Source organism: Ursus americanus, chromosome 18 (genome assembly GCF_024610735.1).
Source record: "Ursus americanus isolate L20-20 chromosome 18, mUrsAme1.1.p, whole genome shotgun sequence".
Taxonomy (NCBI): Eukaryota; Metazoa; Chordata; class Mammalia; order Carnivora; family Ursidae; genus Ursus; species Ursus americanus.
This window is the reverse complement of record NC_142144.1, coordinates 59,127,164-59,151,235: the sequence shown is the minus strand read 5'-3', so window position 1 is coordinate 59,151,235 and position 24,072 is coordinate 59,127,164. Positions and strand designations below refer to the sequence as shown.

The window sequence follows — 24,072 nt, the reverse complement described above, 5'->3', positions numbered from 1 at the left end:
TAAAATAAACAAGCAAACAAATAAATAAAATCTTCAAAGAAAAAGATTTTATTTTTAAGTAATCACTCCCCAATGTGGGTTTCAGACTTACAACCCCAAGATCAAGAGTCACATGCTCTACCCACTGAGCTAGCCAGGTGTCCCAAAAGATAAAATCTCTTTAAACACCAGAGAGAGAGGGAGGCAAGATGGTGGAGGAGTAGGGGATCCCATTTGAACTGGTCATCTGAATTTAGCTGGATAGCTATCAAACCATTTGAACACCCACAAAATCAGCCTGAGATGTAAGAATATATATATGGATCTCTACAAGCAGAAAAGTGACTGCTTTTTGCTGGGTAGGACGTGCGCAGTCCTGAATCTTTGGGGAGATAGCAGGAGATAAACAGAAGGGGGAGGGAGCCTCCATAAGCTGGCTACTGGAAAGTGATATAACACTGGAGTGCAAAATTGGAACCCTTAGAAATCTGCTTTAGTGAGGACAACCCTCTCTGAAAGGGGCTCTGGAAATGAAAAGGCAGAATTCTACTTAGGGCATTGTGGTCTCAGGATCTGAAGGAGTCACAGAGTGAATGGGGGTGCCTGAACAAATACAGTGACGGTACAGTGGAACTGGGAAGCAGGTTATGGTCAGTGAGACCCGGAGGGGACTCTCAGCTCAGATCGCCATAAACCATGAGCCAGGTGGATCAGTAATGGCTCTTTTCCTGAGCAGCCTGAAAAAGACTGGAGCTTGTGCCCACCACCAGGCAAAAGCTCACAGGGCAATAGTGACCCAGAAAGGACATTAGGGCAGCACTCAGACATGATCCAGGAGCTTTGGGTGTGCGCATGAGCCCACAGCTGCTCCCGGTTTTAGAGTCACAAAGGCCCCTGGGACTACCTCTGAGAAAGTTGCTGCAGGCACACGCTGCGGGAGGCTGCGGTTTTTGGTGCATACAGAAGTGGAGACTGTTTGTCCTGGAGGGTTTATTAAAGAGAGCAGACAGCGATCTTTCCGCTCTGGGCCAGAGGTTTGGCAGCGGCAATTTTTGCTCTGATCCTCTGAAGAGGCACAGAAAGCCTCCAGGGAAGAAGAGGCACACAGAGGACCAGTTTGCACTGAGCCCATCCCCCTGATGGGGGGTAGGGTGGAGGTGGGGTGGGACAACTCCTCCCAGGGAGGGATACCTGAGAAACAGCATGGCAGGCCCCTCCCCCAGAAGGCAGTCTGGAAGAACAGGTGGATGACAAGCCCATGGATCAGACAAGACTGTAAAATTGCAACACCAGGGGAAAATAGTATATTGAGATCCAGGTGTTCCCTCATGACTCCTTTATTTTTCAGATAAAATTCTCCTTTTCTTTTTTCTCTTTTTCTTATGCTTTTTCTCTTTATTTTTTCTTTTTACCTTTTTGTCATTTCAACTAGAAGCTTATTATACCAACATGTATTTCATAGTCACTTTTTAACTTGTACTTTTTCACATCAACATTTTTTATAGATATATGCTTCATTTTCATCCTTTTTTCACTCTATTCAATTTTATCTTCATATATATTATTTATATACTATATATATATGTATATATATATATATATTTCTTTTTAGATATATATAAAGTTTTACATTCCTTGCAATTTTGGGATGTAGTCTCTTCTAACACAGAGACCAAAATTCACCCAGGAACAAGTGCGACACCCTGCTTTGTCCACACTGTGAGATTATAGTTCTTCTTCCCCCATCCTTTTTAAAAATTTTATTCTTGTGTTTCATTTTGGCTTTGTTTTTCTGTGGTGACTTCCAACCACTGTGGATTTTGCTAGGGTGCATCTTGCTCGGGTCATGGTTGATATTTTGGACTCTGTTCATTCAGACAACCATCATTCTCTGGACAGAACGACAAGAAGGAGGAACTCACACAAAAAAGAACCAGAGGCAGTATTCTCTGCCACAGAGCTATTCGATATGGATATAAGTAAGATGTCACAGATAGAATTCAGAATAGCAATCATAAAGTTAATAGCTAGGCTTGAAAAAAAGCATAAGTGACAATATAGAATCTCTAAGGGCAGAAATGAGATCTAATCAGGCCAAACATAAAAATGTTATGAATGATATGCCATCTAAACTTGTTACTCTAACAGCTAGGGGCAATGAGGCAGAAGAGAGAATAAGCAATCTAGAAGATAAGCTGATGGAAATGAAGTTGAGAAGACACAGACAGGCAGCTAGTAGCCCATGAAAAAAGGCTTGGAGAGATTAATGATCCCATGAAACGTTCAAATGTCAGAATTATTGGGGGTGGTGAGAGAGAGGGGGCTAGAAGTTATATTTGATCAAATCATAGCTGAGAACTTCCCTAATCTGGGGAAGGAAACAAGCATTCGTATCCAAGAGGCAGAAAGGACCCCTCCCAAAATCAATAAAAACAGATCAACACCCTGACATATAATAGTGACACTTGCAAATCATAAAGCCAAAGAAGCTATCCTGAGAGCAGCTAGGGAGAGGGGATTCCTTCCGTATGGAGGGAGGAACCTCAGAATAACATCAGACCTATCCAGAGACACCTGGCAAGCCAGAAAGGGCTGGCAAGACATATTCAGAGTACTAAATGAAAAGAACATGCGCCCAAGAATACTTTATCCAGCAAGGCTGTCATTCATAATGGATGGAAAGATAAAGAGTTTCCAGGAGAGGCAGAAACTGAAAGAATATTTCAACACCAAGCCAGCCCTGTAAGAAATATAAAGGTGGATTCTGTAAGCAAAGAAAGAACCCCAAGGGTATATAGACCAGAAAGTAACAATCTACAGAAACAAAGACTTTACAGGCAATACAATGGCACTAAATTAATATCTTTCAATAGTTACTCTGAATGTAAATGGGCTGAATGCTCCAATCAAAACACATACGGTTTCAGATTGAATAAAAAAGCAGGACCCATTCAAATACTGTCTACAAGAGACTCATTTTGAACCTTAAGACACCTCCAGATTGAAAGTGAGTGGATGGAGAACAATTTACCACATCAATGGACCTCAAACATCATATCAGACAAATTAGATTTTAAACCAAAGACCATAGTAAGAGATATAGAGGGACACTATATCATACTTAAAGGGTCTATCCAACAAGAAGATCTAACAATTGCAATTATCTATGCCACCAATATGGGAGCAGCCAATTATATAAACCAAGTAATAACCAAAATAAAGAAACGTATTGATAATAATACATTAATAGTAGGAGATTTCAACACTCCACTTACAGCAATGGACAGATCATCTAAGCAGAAGATCAACAAAGAAACAAGAGCTTTGAATGACACATTGGACCAGGTGGACTTTGTAGATACATATGGAATATTCTACCTTAAAACAACTGAATACTCATTCTTCTCAAGTGTAACACAGAACTTTCTCCAGAATAGATCACATACCGGGTCACAAATCAGGTCTAACCGATACTGAAAGACTGAGATTATTCCCTGCATATTTTCAGACCGCAATGCTCTGAAACTGGAACTCAGTCACAAGAAGAAATTTGGAAGGAACACAAACACTTGGAGGTTAAAGAGCATCCTGTTAAAGAATGAATGGGTCAACCAGGAAATTAAAGAACTTAAACAATTCATGCAAATCAATGAAGATGAAAACACATTCATTCAAAACCTGTGAGATACTGCAAAAGTGGTCCTAAAAAGAAAGTACACAGCCATCCAGGCCTCTCTCAAAAAATTAGAAAAATCCCAAATGCACAAGCTAACGTTACACCTAAAGGACCTGGAGAAAGAACAGCAAATAAAGACTAAACTCAGAAGGAGAAGAGAATTAATAAAATTAGAGCAGAAATAAATGAAATAGAAACTAGAACAGTAGAACAGATTAATGAAACTAGAAGCCAGTTCATTGAAAGAATTAAGATAGATAAACCTCTGGCCAGACTTACCCAAAAGGAAAGAGAAAGACCCAAATTAATAAAATCATGAATGAAAGGGGAGAACTCAGGATTAATACCAAGGAAATAGAGACAATAGTTAGAACTTATTACCAGCAGCTATAAGTTAACAAACAAGGCAATCTGGAAGAAATGGATGCATTCCTGGAAATTTATAAACTACCAAGACTGAAACAGGAAGAATTAGACAATCTGAACAGACCAATAACCAGCAAGGAAATTGAAGCAGTAATAAAAAATCTCCCAAAAAAACAAGAGCCCAGGACCAGATGGCTTCCCAGGGGGATTTCTACCAAACATTTAAAGAAGAAATAATACCTATTCTATTGAAGCTGTTTCAAAAAATAGAAATGGAAGGGAAACCTCCAAACTTGTTCTATTAGGCCAGAATTACCCTGATCCCAAAACCAGACAAATACCCCATCAAAAAGGAGTATTACAGACCAATATACCTGATGAACATGGATGCCAAAATAACTCAACAAGATCCTAGCCAATAGGATCCAATAGTACATTAAAAGGATTATTCACCATGACCAGGTGGGATTTATTCCTGGGATACAAGGGTGGTTCAACATTTGCAAATTAATCAATGTGATAGATCACATTAACAAAAGAAGAGACAAGAACCATATGATCTTCTCAATTGATGCAGAAAAAGCATTTGACAAAATACAGCATCCTTTTCTTATTAAAATTCTTCAAAGTATATGGATAGAGGGAACATACCTCAATATCCTAAAGCCATCTACGAAAAGCCCACAGCAAATATCATTCTCAATGTGGAAAAACTGAGAGCTTTTCCCTTAAGGTCAGGAACACAACAGGGATGCCCACTCTCACCACTATTGTTCAACATAGCACTAGAAGTACTAGCCTCAGCAATCAGACACCAAAGAGAAATAAAAGACATTGAAATTGGCAAAGAAGAAGTCAAACTCTCTCTTCACAGATGACATGATACTTTATGTGGAAAACCAAAAAGATTCCACCCCCAAATTACTAGAACTCATATAGCAATTCAGCAACGTGGCAGGATACAAAATCAGTGCACAGAAATCAGATGCATTTCTATACACTAACAATGTGACTGAAGAAAGAGAAATTAAGGAATCAATTCCATTTACAATAGCACCAAAAACCATAAGATACCTAGGAACAAACCTAACCAAAGAGGTAAAGATCTATACCCTAGAAACTACAGAACATTTATGAAACATATTGAGGAAGACACAAAGAGATGGAAAAACATTCCATGCTCATGGATTGGAAGAAAAAATGTTGTTAAAATGTCTATGCTGCCCACAGCAATCTCCACATTCAATGCAATCCCTATCAAAATACCACCAAGATTTTTCACAGAGCTGGAACAAACAATCCTAAAATGTGTATGGAACCAGGAAAGATCCTGAATAGCCAGAGGAATGTTGAAAAAGAAAACCAAAGCTGGAGGCATCACAATGCCTGAGTTCAAGCTATATTACAAAGCTGTGATCATCAAGACAGCATGGTACTGGCACAAAAACAGACATAGATAAATGGAACAGAATAGAATTCCCAGAAGTGGACCCTCAACTCTATGGTCAACTAATCTTTGATAAAGCAGGAAAGAACATCCAATGGAAAAAAAAGACAGTCTCTTCAATAAATGGTGATGGGAAAATTGGACAGCTATATACAAAAGAATGAACTCAACAATTCTCTTACACCATACACAAAGATAAAATCAAAATGGATGAAAGACCTAAATGTGAGACAGAAATCCATCAAAATCCTAGAGGAGAACACAGTCAGCAACATCTTCAACCTTGGACACAGCAACTTCTTTCAAGACAGGTCTCCAAAGGGAAGGGAAACAAAAGCAAAAATGAACTTTTGGGACTTCATCCAGATATAAAGCTTCTGCACAGCAAAGGAAATAGTCAACAAAACTAAGAGGCAACCCACGGAATGGGAGAAGATATTTGCAAATGACATTATGGATAAAAGGCTGGTGTCCAAGATCTATAAAGAACTTCATAAACTCAATAACCAAAAAACAAATAATTCAGTCGAAAAATGGGCAGAAGACATGAACAGGCACTTCTCCAAAGAAGACACACAAATGGCTAAAAGACATATGAAAAAATGTTCAACATCACTAGCCATCAGGGAAATACAAATCAAAACCACAATGAGAGACCAACTTATACTAGTTAGAATAGCAAAAATTAACAAGATGGGAAACAACAAATGTTGGAGAGGATGTGGAGAAAGGGAAACCCTCTTACACTGTTGGTGGGAATGCAAGCTGGTACAGCCACTCTGGAAAACAGTATGGAGATTCCTCAAGACATTAAAAATAGATGTATCATACAACTGAGCAATTGCACTACTAGGTATTTACTCCAAAGATAAAGATGTAGTGAACAGAAGGGGCCCATGCACCCCAGTGTTCATAGCAGCAATGTCCACAATAGCCAAACTGTGGAAGGAGCTGAAATGTCCTTCAACAGATGAATGGATAAAGAAGATGTGGTTCATATATACGATGGAATATTACTCAGCCATCAGAAAGGATGAATACCTACCATTTGCATCGACATGGTTGGAACTGGAGGGGATTATGCTAAGTGAAATAAGTCAAGCAGAGAAAGACAATTATCATATGGTTTCACTCATATGTGGAATATAAGGAATAGCACAGAGGATTATAGGGGAAGGGAAGGAAAACTGAATAGGAAGAAATCAGAGAGCAAGACAAACCATGAGAGACTCTGGACTCTGGGAAACAAGCTGAGGGTTACAGAAGGGAGGTGGGTGGGGGGATGGGGTAACCTGGTGATGGGTATTAAGGAGGGCATGTATTGTGATGAGCACTGGGTGTTAAAGGCAACTAATGAATAATTGAAGACTATATCAAAAACTAATGATGTACTATATGTCAGCTAATTGAACATAGTAATAAAAAAATAAAAATAAAAAAATAAAAGCCAGAGGGAAAAACACCTTGCCTACAGGGGAACAAGAATAAGAATTACAGCAGATTTCTAGCAAATAAAAATTTGCAAATAAGAAGAGAGTGCAGTGAAATATTTAAGCTATTAAAAAACATCACCCTAGAGTTCTGTGCAGTGAAATTATCCTTCAAAAGTGAACAAGAGGGATGCCTTGGTGGCTCAGTCAGTTAAGCATCTGCCTTTGGCTCAGGTATGATACCAAGGTTCTGGGATTGAGTATCAATTTCGGCTCCTTGCTCAGCGGGGAGCCTGCTTCTCCCTCTGCCTGTCACTCCCCCCTTGCTTGTGCTCTCTCTCTTTCTCTCTGACAAATAAATAAATAAAATATTTTTTAAAAACCTACAGAAGTAAACAAGATGGAGATAGAAGTGTATAATGCCAAGCGAAATAAATCAGTCAGAGAAAGACAAATACCATATGATTTCACTCATATATGGAATTTAAGAAACAAGACAGATGAACATGGGGGTAGGGGGTAGGGGAGAGAAGCAAATCTGGAACCAGACTCTTAACTATAGAGAACAAACTGACGGGCGATATAGGGAGTTGGGTGGGGATGGGTTAAATGGGTGATGGGTATTAAGGAGGGCACCTATTGTAATGAGCACTGGGTGTTGTAGGTGATGAATCACTAAATTCTACATCTGAAACTAATATTACATTAGTTATATGTTATGTTATGTATGTTAACTAACTGTATGTTAACTAACTGGAATTTAAACAAAAACTTGAAACTACAAAAAAACAAAACAAGAAAAGTGAACAAGAAATAAAGACTTCCTCAGACAAAAATTTAGAGAATTCATAGCTAGCAAACATTATGTATATTTTTGCACTTTCCTTTGTTCTTTCTTTTTTCCTGATGTTCCGAGAGTGTTTGGGGGTTTTGTTAAACATTTTCTTTTTGTTTAGGGAATGTCATCCTTCAGTTATTTTTTTTAAAAGGCTAGCTTCTAATTCTTAGTTTTACTTTTGTGGGAATAACTTGATTTTCCTTCCATTCATTAAAGACCTTTCACAAGACAAAGGATTCTAGGTCAATTCTTCCTTTCTTTCAGCACTTGAAAAACATGTGCCGCCTCTTTCTGTCCTCCATGGTTTTGGATAAGAAATCTGTTATCATTCAAAGACTTTTTCCTATAGATAAGGTGTCATTTCTCTTTTGCTGCTTTCAGCATTTATCTTTGTCTATAGCATTTAGCAATTTGACTATGATAAGTCTTGGCATGAACTTTTTTGGATGTATCTTTTTTAGGGGGAGTGGTTATCTTATTTGAGGTTTTCTCAGTGTCTTAGTCAACTTGGACTGCCATAATGAAATACCATAGAGTGGGTAGAAACAACAGAAATTTATGTCTCACAGTTCTGGGGACTAGAAAGTCCAATTCAGTTCCTAATGAGAGTTTTCTTCCTGGCTTGCATATGGATGCCTTCCTGCTAGGTCCCCACACAGCCTTTCAAGAAAAGAGGCAGGTGCTAGGGGCTGGGGGGAGAGAAAGAAAGACAAAAAAAAAGAAAGAAATCTTCCTCTTCTTATAAGGCCACAAATCCTATTGGATTAGTTCCCCCACTTTTATGATCTCATTTAACCATTTGTTACCTTCTAAAGCCCCTATCCCCAAATACAATCACATTGGGGTTAGGGTTTCAATATATGAATTTGGGGTGAGGAGCACAATTCAGTCCACAGCACTCAGCTTCTTAAAGATGTAGGTTTGTATTTTTTACCAAATTGAAGAAATTTTCAGACATTTTTTTCTTCAGTCCTTTTCTCTTTTTCTCCTCTCCTTCTGGGACTTCAATAACACAAATGCTAGACATTTTGTTACACTTTCATATGTTTCTGAAGCTTTGTTTATTTTTTCCTCCTATTTACTCTTTGTTGTTCAGATTGGGTAACCTTTACTCCTCTACCTTCAAGTACACTGATTCTTTCCTCTGTCTTTTCCATCGTGTGTAAAGTCTAGCCACCGATTTACATTTTATATTATTTATTTATTGTATTTTTCAGTTCTAAAATTTCTATTCAATTCCTCTTTATAGTTCTCACCAAGTTAAGGATTTTCCTCATTCTTGGTATGATGAGTAATTTTGCATTTTATCCAGGACATTTAGAATATTATGAGACTATGTTTCCTGTTTAAATCTTCCATTTAAAAAAATAATAATAAAGCTTCCATTTTATAAGGCAGTCATATTGTTTAGGTTTAGAATGCATGTCCTGGCCCACTTCTGTGGGCTGTATTTGAAATGTCAATTAGTTTTCAAGGCCTTTGCAGTGCTCTTCTGGTCTGCCCCACTTGGGTACTTCCCAGGACAATTTAAAACCTGGGCAGTAGTCCACACAGTTCCGTGTGCTGTGTTGATTATGGTCGGTTTCATGCATGGTCCACTCCAAGGTCTGCTCAGGACTTCATACACAGATTTAAAGAATCCCATTTTCCAGTTCCCTTTTCTAATACTCAACTAGATAGTTGAGCTGGGACATTCTTAATGCAGCAATGGTCAAAAGTTTCCCATCTCATAGTTTCTACAGAGCTTGGTTAGAGGAGTGCTGCCTCTGTCAGTGCAGGGCAGGGATGGCCAGCAAGGCTCCATTCCACAGTCTTGGCCAGACTCAGCTATGAGGGGGATGGGTGTGACTTTTTTCATGGTGTCTACCTGGAATAGGACAGGTATAGTCAAACAGGTTTTATCCTGCAGAGTCACCCTTTTCTCATTCCTTTGGCTAGTGAGGGCAGGTTTCTCTTACACTGAAGCCTGGATACACATGAGGCAAAATAAAAACCTCAGGAATCTCACTGCTAGGTCATTTTTCATGTCCTAAAGTGCCTAGGCCACCTCCTTTTCTCCACCTTTCCAACTCTTCTGATAGGTGCCTTATGTATTTCACCAGGGATTTGAGTTATAATTAGCTATAATTAGTACTCCATTTTTCCAGAAGCAGAAGTCTGGTTCATATCTCTTTTAACACTCCTGTTTGATCTCTGTAGAAGACATAATTTTAGATTGATAATGGATTATGAAACTTTATGCAGGTAGTAATTCTAATTGGAGCTGTGACTTCTGATTACTAGAAGAGATTAACATAGTCCCTTGCAACTGGTATGTGGCTATTAATCTGGGAAAACTATTTTTCCTCTATACTAATTGGTAAAGAAGCACTTAATTTCACCTGCCAACAGAAGCAGTACACCTGCCTATTTTACCACAGTGCTGTGTCAACTTTTCAACTTTCTGTCATGCTATAATCTGCCAAGACCTTGGACTGCCTTTCCCTCCTGACGGACATGATGCTTAAAGGACCTGGTGAGCAGAATGCAGCAAGTTTGTCCTTGGTAAGACACATACCAGAGTGGAAGATAAACCTCATTAAGATTCAGGAATCCACTACCTCAGTAAGGTTCCTAGCTCCAGTGGTCTTAGTTACGTTGAGCTATCCACTTCAAAGTAAAAGACAGTTTTGTGTCCTTAAACTCTTTCCATTCAAAAAGAGGCACAATGCTTGGTGGGCATGTTTGGATTTTGGAGGCCATATATGTCACATTTATGTATACTGCTCCAACTTATTTACCTATAAAATTGCCAGTTTTTAGGGGAGCCAATGTAGGGGAAATACAAGCTTGTTTAACCCTTGGGATTCATGACCTAGTAAACCCAATGCTGGCCTGTCTGTGACACATAGGGATACTATGTAGAGCCTCTGGTAAGCTCTAATAGGAGAATATAGAGTAAACACATAGGTTTTGAAGCAAAGCCATGCCCTTTTCTGCAACAAAATGCTCTTTTTGAGATATAGCTCTTGGAGTGATATTAGGCCATGAAACTGAATATGTTACAATGAGTCATTTAAGAGATCTTGTGATTTATAATGTCCATCAAGAACTAGATGTTCTAACCTACCAGTCTTTAAAGCAGGGTGTGCCCAGTAGTACTCCATCAAGTAGAAGTGGTATCCATTCCATCATCCAGCAGAAGATGGGTTCAAGCAGTTTCTGAAGGTTCTAGTAATTTCATGAACAAGTGCTCAGATTCCTGTGACACTTACTTGTTCTACATTGACTCCTCCCTTTCAATCCACATGTATGATCTCATGAAACAAAGAATTTAGGCTTGATGTGTAGTTGATTCTTCATGGTATTTGACAAAAACCAGAAGGAACTACTATAAAACTGTAGTCCCACTCAGGGAGTGCCTTGAAGGACAGCAGGAAAGGGAAATCCTCCAAATGGGCAGAATTTGAAATAATTCATTTGGAAAGAGATATGTCCAGAGATACAAATGGCACTGACTCTGGGATAGTGGCTAATGGTTTGTTGCAAAACAAGACTGGAGGATCAGTGATAAGGAGAGAGGTTGCTTGGACCTCTTCAAATGGCACAAAATGAGAAAATAATAGCTTTCCATGTGAACATTCACCAAAGAGCGCTAACTGCAGGTGAGGCTCCCAATAATCAAGTGAACAAGACTACCCATTCTGTGAATGTCAGCCAGAATCCGTCCCCAACCACCCCAGTATTTACTCAGTGAGGTCATGTTGAAAATGGCCAAAGAGTTCAATATGGGCTTAACAGTGCAAGACTACACTTATTCTAGTTTTTGGCTCTATTGATTTAGAGCACTTAGTTCCAAAGAAAGGAACACTTCTTTCAGGAAATACAACAATGATCCTATTGAAGTGGAAGCTAAGGCTGCCACCTGGACATTTGTGGCTCTTCATGCCATTAAATCAACAAGCAAAGAAGGGGGTTGTTTACCAGTTGAGGCAATTGATGCTAATTATAAACAGAAGATAGGTTTACTGCTTCACATTGTTCACATTACTTCCATGTCCAATGGCTAAAACATAAGGGAAAACTATAGTAACCTTAGACAGACAAGGCCAGTAAGGGTTCAGACCTTTCAGAAGTGGAGGTTTGGGTCATCCCATTACTAGTAGAGAATCATGACCAGCTAAGGTTCTGGCTGGGGAAAAGAGAACAGGGTATAGGTAGTTGACTAAGGAGATTAGAAGTTATAGTGCAATGACGAGTTGTAGAAGCAAGTATCAAGTTCCTATGTATACTTTTCCATGTTCTGTTCTATATATACTTTATCAACCTTTTTCCCTTTCCCCTTTTTATTACTTTATATAAGGTGTGTTGGTGGTAGTTAACATTATAAATTAATCCACTGTGCATAGAATATCAAAGGGGGATTATGACTGAACTAGAAATATCATTCATAAATATAATGATTGATGAGACTTTAGCTGTCCTCTTCCAGAGAAAAAGGTGGGTACGCTATCCTTTGTGTAAGAGATTGTTTCATTACATTAGGAGGAAGCAGGCTATTTTTACTGCTGTTATTTGTAAACTTGAATATAGACAGAAAGCTCTGTATGGTTGCTGAGTAGCCAAAGAAATAGACTGCTTTTTTTTTTTTCTTTATTCAAAATGCATTCCCACTCCCTTCTATTCTCTTCTCTATATCACAAATGCTGGAGTGTCTTGAAACTCTATTTCTCTGACCCAATTTCCTCCAGGATCCTGGATGCCATTTACAGTCAGCCACAAATACACTCATACAATGTTTGTTACGCAGAAGAGAGGCAAAATTCATTTCTTCCTCTGGCAGCAGTGGACAGGTATGTGGGATGAGGCAGATGGGAAGTATTGTAATGACAACAGGTATTCCACTGTTAGTCACTCATCCCTATGCAACGAAACAGCAATGACGACTGGCGGCTAGTTCCTGCAATTTCCTGTGTGACAGCCACAACTCACTGCTTTTCAGGACCTCAGAAACAACACAAACCTGGAAGCCAGTGGCAGCTTCCCCTGACTTTCTCTTCTTCAGTGTGGTAAACACCTGATTCCTAATATCAACCCTCTGTCTGAAATGCCCAGAGTGATTTCTGTTTTCCTGAATGACCCCTGATGGATGCACTCTCTCATGTCAAGCCAGCACATCTAAAGCTCATTACAGCCATGATTTAGGGAGTAATTCCTTACAGCTGATAGTTTCTGCATAGGTTTTTAAAATACCAAACAAACCACACAGATGAACTGTTTGAACCCTAATAGACCTGGACAGTCTTTAGGTTGAGATCTTCCATGTCTAGGAATCTAAAACAAAGAAAGTAACCAAACTTTACTGTAGAGTTATGTGACAAGAGTTTCTCAGGAATATGCATATAGTTTTCATTTACAACTATCTCACCTCAGTAGAGATTGTCACATTCTTATGGTTGGAAGAAAATGTGGGTCCAAGTTAGTGCTCTTTTGTGTAGTTGCTTCCTTGAGCTCAGCTGCAGATGATGTGTATTTATGATATATACTGAGGATTCCTATGAAACATGCATATGTTTAGTGAAGACTTTTTTCATAACTGGAATGTAAAGATAGCTGTAAGCTAATCAGTTAAATAAAAGGGTATTTTGACCAAGAAAGGTGTTTTCAATGGAGTGGAGGCATAAGAATTTGTGACTAAGAGTCAACATCATAAATAATTGTAAAAGAAAGCTAGAAACAAGCAAGGATGCCCACAACTAACATGTTTATTTAACATTATTTTGGAAATCATAGCCCTGTATTAAAGCTATGATTAAAGCTGAAGTTAAAGAAACTGCATTAAGTATTGGATGGCTGGAGTCAAGTTTCATTATTTTAATTTTTATAAGTAGCTGTTCACAAATAACCGAGGGGCGCCTGGGTGGCACAGTTGTTAAGCGTCTGCCTTCGGCTCAGGGTGTGATCCCAGTGTTATGGGATCGAGCCCCACATCGGGCTCCTCTGCTGGGAGCCTGCTTCTTCCTCTCCCACTCCCCCTGCTTGTGTTCCCTCTCTCGCTGGCTGCCAATCTCTCTGTCAAATAAATAAACAAAATCTTAAACAAAACAAAACAAAACAAAAAAAACAAATAACCAACTGAAATTAATTTGAACTAATAAAAGAGTTTCAATAGCTTTCTTTTCCTTTACATTAGCAATGATCACCTAGAATGAGAAAAACTGCATTCAGAATAGCAACATAATATAACACTTGGATTATAAAAAACAAAGCTTCACTAAAAGACAATATTTTAATATTGAAACAAAGAGGATCCTGTAAGGAAAACCTAAATATAGTAAAAAAAAAAAAAATCACTTCTGCACAAAATAATGTATAGGTTTAATTGAAGTCTAGTAAAAATCCAATAGTAATTGGAAAGTTACAAATATGTTTTAAGTTTTTAAAATGTATTTATTTTTAGGGGTGCCTGGGTGGCTCAGTTGGTTGAGCATCTGCCTTCAGCTCGGGTCATGATCCTGGGGTCCTGGGATCAAGCCCCACATTGGGCTCCTTGCTCAGTGGGGGGCCTGCTTCTCCCTCCCCCTCTGCCTGCCACTCTCCCTGTTTGTGCTGTCTCTCTCTGTCAAATAAATAAATAACATCTTTAAAAAAAGGATCCAAATGTTAGAAAAAATTTTTAAAAAATTTATTTATTTTTAGAGAGAGAGAGAAACTGCACGTGGGTGGGGAGAGGGGCAGATGGAGAAGGAGAATCTCAATCAGACTCCCAGCTGAGCACGGAGCCCAAGGCAGGGCTCGATCTCACAAACCTGAGATCATGACCTGAGCCGAAATCAAGAGTCAGACGTTTAACCGACCAAGCCACCCAGGCGCCCCAAAATATGTCTAAATTATAGTTGGAAATAATAACAAATAATTGTTAGGAACTTTTTTTAAACATAAAGAATGATGATGGTAGAACTTTGAAAGTTCAACAATGTGATATACACAAGAATCCTGATTCAGTTCTGGCTCAAACACTAACTATAAAAAAAGATAAAAACTGAGTATTACATGGCATTAAGGAATTTTTGTTAATTATGTTGGTAATGGTTATTTAGGACAATATTCTTTTTTTTCTTTTTTTTCTTTTTTAGAGAGAAATTGTGTGAGGAGGGGGAGGGGCAGAGGGGAGAGAGAGAAAATCTCAAGCAGGATCCACACTCAGACCAGAGCCAAGGTGGGGCTCGATCTTACAACCCTGAGATCAGGACCAGAGCCAAAATCAACAGTTCTCAACCGACTGAGCCACCCAGGCACACCAGAACAATGTTCTTATACTTAGGGGAAATGTATGAAGTATTCAGGGAGAGGTTATGATGTCTGCAACTCATTTTAAAGTGGTATAGAAATTTAAAAGACAGTCATTTTGTTAGAAGGTAGAGGAGGGGACAGTAAAGTATCCTCCAGGCTGAGAAGGCACTTCAAGACTGAAAAATGAACCAAGCCACTCCATGCCATATACACAGAGTTTTAGTCAGGATAACTTACAGAAGGGATGGCGGAGGGGGAGGGACGGAAGATTTGGCAGGCAATGATCCAGGCACTAAAAAGCTCTTCTCTGTCTAGTTGGGACATTAACCCACAGCGTTTACAGAGTGCAGCGGGAGGGGGTTTGTGGGAGTGTCAAAGGGTAGTTATCTAATCTGGCCCCACCTGTGCACCAGTTCTCTCTACTAGTTATCTAAAGTGGCACTTTCTGGGCACAGTTATCTACTAGTTATCTGAAAGTGGAGCCTTCTGCATGCCCGTTTAGAGAAGACCAGAACAAGCCTTCCCACATTCTGGTCAGGGCATACATTCCACAAGGCCTGGAGCATGTAACCCTGAGGGAGGTCGTTGCATGGGCATGAACAAGACGGAGGGCCAAAGATGGAGTCAGTGTTGTCAGCGTTCCTACACTCCACCCTCAACATCTTTACATGCCATTCTTCCATGATGACCCTAGAGCCAGATATCAGGAGGTGACTTGCATCCCTACGCCATAGCAACAGTATTAATATACCTATCAGACCAAAGAAAATACTTACAATTATGGTTTTCCAGCAACCAGTAAAGAGGTCTTTCCACAGACCTTCCACAGTTGGAATGATTGTGAACTTCAATGTAAGTGGTGGTCCATGTCCAGAAGATGTTTCCTGATGTGACAGAAAGAAACATCAGCAATAGGAGGCTAGGGGCAATAAGACAAATGTTTTATAGGCAATAGGTATGGTAAATCTTCATTTAGTAACAATATGGTAGTGGTTTTGTCTCCAGAAGTCAATACTACCACTGGCTTAGGTATTTTCCCTGGAGGGTGATACCATATATTTTGTCCCTTAGTATTATTAGAGGATGTGTCTATATTGTACATAGGTAGCTCAGGAGGCCCCCATACTAACAACCCTACCTCCATACTAAGTGTCAGAGATTCAGAAGCAGTTATTTGTATATGTGTTGTGTCCTGACCAATGTAGAACCAGGGGTTAAGAGTAATATCAGATGTGAGTCCTTGGCTCCAAGGGATTAGGACACCAAGCTACCTGTGTGGGGAGGCACTCCAACCCAATTCCCAATGAACTAAAGTCTTACCAGCTGGGAGGTCTTATAGCAATCGCACAATGAAATCCCTCTTCTCAGATAGGCCTCAGACCTCCTGACAATACCTGCAACACTAGCACCAGAGCTGCAAGGATGTTGTTGGTTAGGTGTCATATGCTGATGTCTGTCCTGCTATAGACATGGCATTAAGGAGTTGAATTGCCTCTGTTAGTCTCAGAGACCATCCTTTGGAGGAAACTTCTGGTGACAAAGTCTTTGATGTGTTTTTTATTAGTCCATTCACCCTTTCAATTAGGCCTACAGCACTGGGACTGGATGGCAGGTAGAAAGTCCATAATATATCCCAGGCTCTGCCCATTCTTGGACCTCACAGCTGGTAAAATGTGTCCCTCGGTCACTACCTATCTGAGTCGGTGTTTGTACATGCCCTCTACTTTTGTTAATCCCTTTATAGTTGCAGCCTGGTTAGCTCTTCTATGGGCAAAGGTTTGTATAAGTCCCGTGGATGTGTCCACATAGGTTAGTGCATATTTGTGCCCTTCTGATACTGCAAAGAGCCTCTATAGTCTATTTCCCAGTGAGAAACAGGGCTTGTAGTCCACCCAGTATGCCTAGCATACGGCACAACAGTCATCACCTGAGGTGGCAATGGGGGAAGTCCTTGTCAGCAGCTTCTCAACTGGAATATTTTGAAGACAAATGCAATCTTTTTACTATTTCCTGGGTGGTTTTGGGACTCCAGTGTTCTCATTTACAGTGGACACATTCTGCTACATCAGATGTGGTCAACATTTCCTCTAGTAGAAGGGCTTGTGCCTGGGCTAGAATGTCTGCCTCATAATTACCTGGTAGTGTGAACGGGGAGTGAGCAAACACAGGCCATACTTGGATGGCTGCATCAGGCTTAGTGCATACTTCACAAATACCTTTCCATAGTTCTGCTCCCCACAGGATCTGTTTAATAAAACCCAGGCTTCTTTGTGCCACTACAATATCCATGTTGTTAACACTTTCCATACTGCCCAGCTGTCAGTGGCCAAATGGATGGGCATGGGCTCGTGCACCAACACAATCCACACTACTCTCAATTCTGCCCAGTCACTACTTTGTTTAGTGTCTTCTTTGAACCAAAGTACATCAGAATCCAGTCAGATGCCAGAGGAACGCCAAACAGGATAGTTTCCCTAACAACTGCCATCAGTGTACATGTGTCCACCGGAGGAAGCCTACCCATTCCTTTACTTGTAGGACAGGAGGAATAATGTCCTTGACTTCCGGAATTTGGGCGGGTCGATGTGTGTGACTGGCCCTACTAACAAGTGAAGTTCGTGAGTTAGTGTGCCATTTCTGTAAGGTGCTTACCTGGGCATAAGTCCGGTTAGGTTTGCTTAACATATCCTTAATCCATCTTCCTACCAGCTGAGGGGTTCGTATCCACACAGGCAGGTAGGCAGTCAGTCCTTCTGTTGCTGCAGTGTAAGATATACAGCTAATAGCTGTTTCTCAATGAAACTATATAACGGGTTTCTGTTCCCTTCCATAACTGAGACCAGAATCCTAACGGGATTTGTCTCCCATTCCGTCATTGCCATAAGCCCCAGCCAAACCCTTCTGGATATGAATTTACAGCTAATTCACAACTCACATCTGGCATTAATATCCCCAGGGCCTGTACTTGTTATACTACAATTTTTGCCTTTAAGAAAGCCTCTTGTTGGTTAGCACCCCAAACCCATTGGCTTCTCCTCTTAACCCAGGCATCTGTACTAGTTGGGGAATAAAAGGTCTCCAGTAACCCAATAAACTAACAAAAGTCTATAATCTCTTTACCATTTTAGGAATTAGGAAGGTTTGTATTTTATCAATTACTCCCTCCAGCATCACTTTTGTTTTACCCAACCAGATGACACCCAGGAACTATACTGACAAATCTGGCCCTTGGATCTTGTTAGTATTTACCTCCCATCCTTGCGACTTTACGTATGCCTGTAATGACACGGTTGCTTGAGACAAGGAGGATGAATCATCACAAGTTAGCATAACATCATCTAGATAATGAGAAAGCACCATCTCCTCTGGCAATATCCATTTTTCCAAATCTCTGGCTACCATCCACTGAAAAACTGTGGGACTATGGAGATACTCTTGGGGCAATGCGTGAAAGGTCCATTGTCTCTCATTCCATGTGAAGGTGGACTGGTCTTAGATTCAAGTCCTCATAGAATGCTGAAAAAGGTGTTAGACAACTCCAGTACATAATGAGATATCTTAAAGATGCTGTAATTTTTTTCTAACAATAAGACCATATTTGGATGGGCAGAGTAATTTTATTGAGTTCCCTATAATCTTGCCATTCCCCAGGTCCCATTAGATTTCTTTACAGGCCAAACAAGACTATTCAGTGGGCTTTGGGCAGGCCTCCTTATCCCCATGTTTTCTAATTCTCTAATTGTGGTCATTATCTTGTTATGCCCCTCAAGTAGCTTACATTGTTTTACGTTTATTACTCTTTGGGTATGGTAGCTGTACAGATTCCCATTTTGCATGACCCACAACTATGGGTTTCACTACTCAAATATGCAAATTCTCTAGGTAGAGAAGAGTCTGTATGAGCTTGATAATTTGCCCCCCACAATCACCAATAGCTTTTATTTCTTTCTAAAATTTTGAGGAGCCTCCATAAACAAGTGTACACCCAGCTCCAGTGTCCATTAGAGCTATTACAGTCTGTTAGTGAGAGACCAACCAATGGCCGATTCAACATCACGCCTCTGGTTGCCCCCCACTGCATGCACTAGAGGACAACTTTGGCCCAACCCCTATTCTTTTGGGGTAGGGGGTATTCATCCCTGAAACTCCTCTGCTAGTGGAGGGGCACTCAGCAACACACCCAGATCTTCTCAGCCTTCCTTCAAGGAGCAAACTGCCCTCCCTTTGCAATGCCTTCCATACGCTCAGCAAGACTGAATTCAGTTTGTCCACATTTTCTCTCTCAAGGTCCCAGATAATATTAGGTCTTGCGAAAATTGTTTATGAGAGACTTTGATGCCCTTCCTGCCGTTTTTTTTTGTTGACACTATCCTCTGTTTATCTCCATTTTTCCTTTTTTCTTTTCTTTTTATTCCAGTTAGTTAGCACACAGTGCAATATTAGTTTCAGGTGTCCAGTATAGTGATTCAATTCTATAAATCACCCAGTATCATCACGAGGTCACTCCTTAATCCCTATCACCTATTTCACCCATCCCTCACCCATCTCATTCTGGTAACCATCAGTTTGTTCTCTATAGTTAAGAGTCTGTTTCTTGATTTGTGTCTCTCCCCCCTCCTTTATTCCTTTGTTCGTTTGTTTTATTTCATGAATTCCACATGAGTGAAACCATATGGTATTTGTCTTTCCCTGACTGACTTATTTCATTTATCATTATACTCTCTAGCTCCATCCATGTCATTACAAATGGCAAGATTTCATTCTTTTTTATGGCTGAATAATGTTCCATTGTGTCTGTGTGTACGTGTGCATGTGTGCGTGTGTGTGTGTGTGTGTGTGTGTGTGTTTGTGTATCACCTCTTCTTCGATGGACACTTAGGCTACTTCCATAATTTGGCTACCATAAATAATACTGCTATAAACATAGGAATGCATCTATCCCTTTGAATTAGTGTTTTTGTATTTTTTTGGTAGATAACCAGTAGTGTAATTCCTGGATATTAGAAGAGTTCTATTTTTAACTTTTTGAGGAAACTCTATACTGTTTTTCACAGTGGCTGCACCAGTGTTCATTCACACCAACACTCTAAGAGGGTTCCTTTTTCTTCACATCCTTGCCAACACTTTTTGTTTCTTGTGTTTCTGATTTTAGCCATTCTGACAGGTGTTAAGATCTTATTGTGGTTTTGACTTGCATTTCCCTGATGATAAGCATTTTTTCATGTGTCTGTTGGCCATCCGGATGTCTTCTTTGGAGAAAAGTCTGTTAATTTCTTCTGCCCATTTCTTTTTTTTGGATTACTTGGTTTTTGGGTGTTGAGTCATATCAGTTCTATTTTGGATACTAACCCTTCATCAGATCTGTCATTTGCAAATATCTTCTCCCATTCGGTAGGTTGCCTTTTAGTTTTGTTGACTGTCTCCTTCACTGTGCAGAAGCTTTTTATTTCAATGTAATCCAAATAGTTTATTTTTGCTGATATTTCCCTTGCCTCAGGAGACATATCTAGAAAGATATTGCTATAGCCAATGTCAGAGACATTACCGCCTGTGCTCTCTTCTAGGATTTTTATGGTTTCAGGTCTCACATTTAGGTCTTAACCCATTTTCAGTTTATTTTTGTATATGGTGAGAGAAAAGTGTTCCAGTTTCATTCATTGCATGTAGTTGTCCAGTTTTCCCAACATCATTTGTTGAAGAGACTGTCCTTTTCCCATTGAATATTCTTTCCTGCTTTGTCAAAGATTAAGTGACCATATAATTGTGGATTGATTTCTGGGTTTTCTATTCTCTTCTATTGATCTATGTGTCTACTTTTGTGCCAGTACCATACTGTTTTGATTACTACAGTTTTGTGATATAACTTGAAGTCTGGAATTGTGATACATGCAGCTCTCTTTTCTTTTTCAAAATCGCTTTGGCTATTCAGGGTCTTTTGTGGTTCCATATAAATTTTAGGATTTTTTTGTTATAGTTCTCTGAAAAATGCTGTTAGTATTTTTATAGGGATGGCATTAAATGTGTAGATTGCTTTGCGTAGTACAGACATTTTAACAATATTTGTTCTTGCAACGCATAAACATGGAATGTCTTTCCATTTCTTTGTGTCATCTTCAATTTCTTTCATCAGTGTTTTACAGTTTATAGAGTACAAGTCTTTCGTTTCTGTGATTAGGTTTATTCCTATGTATTTTATTATTTTAGGTGCAATTATAAAATAGGGTTGTTTTATTTCTCTTTCTGCTACTTCATTGTTAGCATATAGAAATGGAACAGATTTCTGTGCATTAATTTTGTATCTTGGGACCTTACTGCATTCATTTATCAGTTCTAATAGATTTTTGGTGGCGTCTTTAGGGTTTTCTACATTTGGTATCATGTAATCTGCAAATAGTGAAAGTTTTACTTCTTTCTTATCGATTTGGATGCCTTTTATTTCTTTTTGTTGTCTAACTGCTGTGGTTAGGACTTCAGTACTATGTTGAATAAAAGTGGTGAGACTGGACATCCTTGTCTTGTTCCTGACCTTCCGGGGAAAGCTCTCGTGTTTTCACCATTGAGTATGAATTTAGCTGTGGGTTTTGGGCATATAGCCTTTATTATTTTGAGGTATGTTTTCTCTAAACCTACACTGTTTAGAGCTTTTATCATTAATGGATGTTGTGCTTTGTAAAATGCTTTTTCTTCATTTACTGAAATGATCATATGGTTTTTATCTCTTCTCTTTATGGATGCAATATATCACATTGATTTGTGAATATTGAACCACCTCATATGGTTTTTATCTCTTCTCTTTATGGATGCAATATATCACATTGATTTGTGAATATTGAACCACCTCATATGGTTTTTATCTCTTCTCTTTATGGATGCAATATATCACATTGATTTGTGAATATTGAACCACCCTTGCATTCCAGGAATAATCCCACTTAATTGTGCTGAATAATTTTTTAAAACATATTGTTGGATTCTGTTTGCTAGAATTTTGTTGAAGATTTTTGCATCCACGTTCATCAGAGATATTGGCTTGTAGTTCTCTCTCTCTCTCTCTCTTTTGTGTGTGGTGTTTTCATCTGGTTTTGTTAACAGGGTGATAATGGCTTCATAAAATAAATTTGGAAGATTTCCTTCTTCTATTTTTTGGAATAGTTTGAGTAGAAAAGGTATTATCTCTTCTTTTAATGTTTGTAGAATTTGACTGTGAAGCCATCTGGTCCTGCACTTTCTTTTTTTGGGAGTTTTTTGATTACTGATTCAATCTCCTCACTGGTAATCAGTCTGTTCAAATTTTCTATTTTTTCCTTCTTCAGTTTCGGTAGGTTATATATTTCCAGGAATTTATCCATTTATCTATTTCTTCTAGGTTGTCTAATTTGTTGGCATATAGTTTTCATGATTATTCTCTTATGACTGTTTATATTTCTGTGATATTGGTCGTGATTTCCCCTTCACTTCTTTTTTTGATGAGTCTGGCTAGAGCTTTATCAATTTTGTTGATCTTTTCAAAGAACCAACTCCTGGTTTAATCTGTTCTATTTGTTTTTTTCATAGTTTCTATATCATTTGTTTCTGCTCTGATCTTTATTATTTCCTTTCTTCTGCTGGTTTGGGTTTTGTTTGTTTTTCTTTTTCATGGTTGTTTAGGTGTAAGTTTAGGTTGTTTGAGATTTTTCTTGATTCTTATAGTATGCATGTATTGCTATAAACTTCCCTCTTAGAACCACTTTTGCTGCCAAAGGTTTTGGACTGTTGTGTTTTCACTTTCATTTGTTTCCATGTATTTTTCAATTTATTTTTTTTTTAAATTTCCTTGTTGACCCATTCACTGTTTAATAGCATGTTACTTAACCTCCATGTATTTGTGGTCTTTCCAGATTTTTTTATTGTGGATGATTTCTAGTTTCATAGTGTTGTGGTCAGAAAAGGTTCATGGTATGACTTTGCTCTTTTTGTATTTATTGAGGCTGTTCTATGGCCTAATATGTGATCTGCTTTGGAGAATATTCCTTGTGTACTTGAAAAGAATGTGTATTCTGCTTTTTTAGGATGGAATGTTCTGAATGTTCTGTTAAATCTATCTGGTCCAGTGTGTCATTCATAGCCACTGTTTCCTAGCTGATTTCCTGTTTGGATGATCTGTCCATCAGTGTAAGTGGAGTGTTAAAGTCCCCTACTGGGACCTCAACACTCCACTATCAGAAATAGACAGAACACCCTGGCAAAAACTAAGCAAAGAATCAAAGGCTTTGAATGCCATACTCGACGAGTTGGACCTGATAGATATATATAGAACACTACACCCCAGAACCAAAGAATACTCATTCTATTCTAATGCCCATGGAACATTCTCAAGAATAGACCATGTTCTGGGACACAAAACAGGTCTCAAACAATACCAAAAGATTGAAATTACCTGCATATTCTCAGACCACAACGCTCTGAAATTGGAATTCAACCACAAGGAAAAATTTGGAAGAAACTCAAACACTTGGAGACTAAGAACCATCCTGCTCAGGAATGACTCGATAAACCAGGAAACCAAAAATCAATTTAAACAATTTATGGAGACCAATGAGAATGAAAACACAACGGTCCAAAACCTATGGGATACTGCAAAGGCAGTCCTAAGGGGGAAATACATAGCTATCCAAGCCTCACTCAAAAGAATAGAAAAATCTAAAATGCAGCTTTTATATTCTCACCTCAAGAAGCTAGAACAGCAACAGGACAGGCCTAATCCACTCACGAGGAAGCAGTGACCAAAATTAGAGCAGAAATCAATGAATTAGAAACCAGAAGTACAGTAGAGCAGATCAACAGGACTAGAAGCTGGTTCTTTGAGAGAATCAATAAAATTGACAGACCACTGGCAACACTTATCCAAAAGAAAAGAGAAAGGACCCAAATTATTAAAATTATGAATGAAAAAGGAGAGGTCACGACCAACACCATTGAAATTGGAAGGATTATTAGAAATTTTTATCAACAGCTATATGCCAATAAACTAAGCAATCTGGAAGAGATGGAATCCTTCCTGGAAACCTATAAACTACCAAGACTG

At 39.1% G+C, this 24,072-nt stretch overlaps 1 long non-coding RNA gene across 5 annotated transcripts in view; it reads right to left on the bottom strand.

The window, feature by feature from the left end:
• Window positions 1-24,072, bottom strand: part of LOC148108616 (uncharacterized) — a 54,651-nt gene that overhangs the window by 3,273 nt on the left and 27,306 nt on the right. The window contains exons 2-5 of one of the 5 annotated variants that reach the window (XR_015727521.1): window positions 17,661-17,767; window positions 15,785-15,892; window positions 13,144-13,270; window positions 6-13,049 (exon numbers count right to left, since the gene is read on the bottom strand). This is a non-coding gene — a long non-coding RNA (uncharacterized LOC148108616). The other 4 variants (XR_015727520.1, XR_015727522.1, XR_015727518.1 and 1 more) reach the window with 4 other exon arrangements.